The sequence below is a fragment of the Rhipicephalus microplus genome, chromosome 3 (assembly GCF_043290135.1).
Source record: "Rhipicephalus microplus isolate Deutch F79 chromosome 3, USDA_Rmic, whole genome shotgun sequence".
Taxonomy (NCBI): Eukaryota; Metazoa; Arthropoda; class Arachnida; order Ixodida; family Ixodidae; genus Rhipicephalus; species Rhipicephalus microplus.
This window is the reverse complement of record NC_134702.1, coordinates 201,860,990-201,864,978: the sequence shown is the minus strand read 5'-3', so window position 1 is coordinate 201,864,978 and position 3,989 is coordinate 201,860,990. Positions and strand designations below refer to the sequence as shown.

Here is a 3,989-nt window from a genome sequence, read left to right as displayed (position 1 = left end):
TAATTATCACCTCCGAGAGTGGCACGCATCTTTCTCCGCGGGCTGCACGCCTTCGCTTTCGAAGATAACTGCCAGATGGCACTTGTGTCTAACATGCCTCGATGTGCTCGTTCGCCTCCGCTACACGCTGGAGGCACTCTAACGCAGCGCCTGAAGAATACCATTCTCCGATTTTCTTGCGCAGAACATCAAATAAACGTTTTGTTCACTCACTCCAGACGCAAGACTATCGTCTTTCGACGACATTAGCGATGTAACATGCAGATTTGGAATCATTTTTTTTTTACATTGAAGGACGATGCTGAGCTGCTAGCGGAAGTAGAAACGAGCAATCCGTTTAGGCATCCGGAGCAGTGGAAAGAGATTGCTTGGCGGCTCAGGGAAGTCCTGAAAGAACGATTTGCAGCGCACTGTGTGCGCGAGTGCTTGGACCTGTCGCTGTTTTATTTCTGAAAACGTACGTCTTGTTGAACCAAACGTATCTTGGTACGGTGAACCAGAGGTAACGTTGAGCGCTTCGCATGCAGCATCCGCGACGTATCGTGCCGCGTACGTTTATGCTCGTTACGTGTGCCCAGCTAAAAGTGTCTTTTCTCTGGGTGCACGCCCACGAAAGGAAGCGGAGCAGCGTTCATCTTGAAATTGGACCCATTTTTTCGGCGCGTAGCAGTGCACATTTTGGTAGACGTCATTGCGAATGCCCCTTGTACGCATTGCACTTGTCAGCTCAAATTGTCAAACCTCGGGAGTGACCCTTTAAATCATTAACAATTCCGCACAATGGTAGAGCGATTCCGGTCATGAAAGTCGCGGAAACGAAGCGCCACCATTACCTTCTGATGTGCAGTCAAGCAAGGCAACTTGTCACGACCGCAAAACCCAGCGTCGGGTCGAAGGTAGCAGGTATATCGCAGACATCGAATTCTTCTTTTTGATTTGTACAGTAGGCCTCGCCCAAACGGGCAAGGCCTCACAAAAATTTGCCTATAGGCTCATTTAGTAGTCCTTCCCCACGGCAATCTTTAGTAAAAGGCGAAAGAATGATTCGACCAGCTGAGGAAGGACCTGAGCACCGATTAGTCCAAGGTCCACATTCCGGGGTTGTTGAAAAATGGCCAGAGCACTTGGTCAAGTTTTTATAGAGGCTTTTTGTAGGTTTCTGGCTGTTAATGTGGATACATATGTGTTGTCATGGATTTTTTCTACACGATTCACATTTTTAACGCATACCTTTTAAATAACGGATGTCAAATATAGCCATCTTTATTTCAGTTTATGCTCCCACATTGACGAGAAATGCTTGCAGCCGTGTACACTTCCATCAAAGTTTGTAAGTGCTGGAGTAACGGCATGTGAGCACGGGTCTATTTCATACTTCGCGCGCTTCGTATTTCGTAGTGTTTAGGGGCTACGCTCCAGGGCCAAGAGGGCAGTAGAAGCCAGAATGTTCCTGGACTAAGGAGCCCTCCCACCCAACGTTACTAACGTTGCTCCCATCTCAGGGTGACACCGGGCATTGCTCGGGGCACTGTTTCAAAATAAACGTTTACTTCTCTCTCTCTCGCCTTAAAGGGTCCCTGAAACGGTTTTTAAATACGAAGCATTTCTTTGTGAACTTCATTAAGAAATGCTTCGTATTTAAAAACCGTTTAAATGCTTAAAAGCCAGGAATCATAGACATTGTGGCAGTTGAGGAAGTGTCCCCTCAGGTGTCACCACTGGGTCAAAAATTGTGCCCGTGCTGCGCCTACCGAAGCAGTGGCGAGGGGACCTATCGAGACGTTATACTCTTCCTCGCTCTTGCCCTCTCACTCCCCCTTCTAAGCATTGTGCCTGTCTTCGCTCGACTGCGGCCGGGCCAGACTGCACCTGTGCGCAAGGAGTGGGCGCAGGTGGCCCGGCTCTGGCTCGAAACACGTTGCGGAAGGCACCGGCTTTCACCATCGCTAGTTTAGGGCAGGTTATTTAGGGGCATCTGTGAAACTTATCAAACTATGAAATAAAATATTTTTGTCGTGGTATGATGCGGGCCGTGTAAACAAAGGAAAAGCTTTCAGTTTTCATTCATTCGTCCAGGTGTACTATTGTTACTTATAAAATTTTAAGGCGGAATGCGAGGGCAAAAATGCGGAAAATGTATTTTACGTCTGCTGCACTAGGTGTCAAACTGCAGAAGTACGCGATTGAGACCTGTTCTTGTGAGACCATCTCTAGAAGTCTTGGCGCTTATGAATCGACTCACACTCGTAGCATCGACTGCATTTATTTTCAAGCGCTAGATTGATCGTCCAATGTGTCCGAACTCACGTATGTACAAATATTCATTATTTCACTTTCTGTCTTCTAAGACAGGTTGCGAGGGCACGTCAGTCACCAAGGGCTGTCGTTAATTCAGTGGGTGAGTGGTGTGAATTTCTTTATAAAGTATGATGTGGTCTTCATACCACACGGGAGCGCGAACAGCAGGATTCATACTTCATGAGCAAATTCAAATTACTCCCACACAAAATAATGAAAGTACTGGGCCACTGACGCGCCTTTTAGACAGAAACAGAAAGTGAATTATTTAAATAATTTATTCATTTCAATTGTTCATATATACGTGAATTTGAATATATATATATATATATATATATATATATATATATATATATATATATATATATATATATATATATATATATATATATATATATATATATATATATATATATATATATATATATATATATATATATATATATAGCTGTTTTATGCTCTTGTGTTTATCTCTTAAAGATTCTCTATTTATTTATTTTGAGTTTCACTGTGGCCAATGCTTTTTTAAAGCTCAAGCAGGTCGTTTGTATGTATCAACTTTGGTGTGTACGGCTCGGTGCCGTGGGTGAACCACCGAGTGACCGAACCACCTGAGTTTGAACTCAGACCATGTGTTTTACGCGAAGAAGTGGAAAGTATTTACTTTTCTCCTTTTCTTTGGTCGTTTCTTCAGGGAGCCATTTCCTCTCCTCCTCAGGACAATGCACGGACAACCCACCCGCTTTCAACGAAACTCTGTCCACCGTTTTTTTTTTCACTGACGAACATTTCAGCATAGCCATAGTCACTGCCGCTTCTCTCGCAGGTTTGTCCTCTGAGAGTTCTTCCTTTCTTTTTTTTTATTGCCCTCAAACTGGTTGGGCTGCTCTCTGCTGCGGGACGTGCCATTTTGCTTACGTCCTCCGAAACACGCTGGACGACCATACAAAACTGTTAAGAGAAAAATAATTGTTCGGTTTTTTACGTCGCACTACTCTCCAAGTTCATTATATATATATATATATATATATATATATATATATATATATATATATATATCAACTTCTCTTTTTGTTAGACATCACTAGAAGACGGTACATTTGTCGACGAAACGTTGGCTCGAGCGCATAACTCGTGTTTATGGATTTATCCATCGCTAGCTTCTATTTTTTCACTTTCTGCCGTTTTTCTATATACCGAATTATTTATTTACAAGACGCTATCCCGCAAAGCAGTGAAGAAATTGTTTCCGGGAAGTGCGGAGATGATTCTCAAAGAGGTGTCTTGACCTTTGTGCGTGAGAAGAGTTTGAGCGATAGGTTGTTTCTTGTGAAATGCTGCACGGAGTCACTCACGAGGAGCTGGTGCAGAGCACGCGCGCCAGGCTAGCCTCGCCTTCACCAACGCAATCACAGCCCTCTTATTTAACGAATCGCATTCATCACTTATTTCAATTATACGCAACTTCACTGTGGCCGCTGACAAAAACTACATAACTACATGGAAACTTCCCCTCAGCTCCGCAGTCACGGTGATCTGCACGGACGTCTTTTTAAACTTATAAGTGTGGCAGCTTGGGCTAGTTGGTATGACATGACGATAGTTTTAGCGCGAGAACAGAACGACTTATAGCGATTGCCGACGCGGACCAGCACACTTTTTTAGCGCTGGCTTCGGGAGAAAGGGCGCAA

At 44.0% G+C, this 3,989-nt stretch overlaps 1 non-coding gene across 1 annotated transcript; it reads right to left on the bottom strand.

Annotated features, from left to right (window-relative positions):
• Positions 1 to 948: 948 nt before the first annotated feature.
• On the bottom strand, positions 949 to 1,073 carry LOC119183911 (U5 spliceosomal RNA). Its single transcript, XR_005111402.2, has one exon. It is a non-coding gene; the product is annotated as a U5 spliceosomal RNA (small nuclear RNA).
• Positions 1,074 to 3,989: the final 2,916 nt, after the last annotated feature.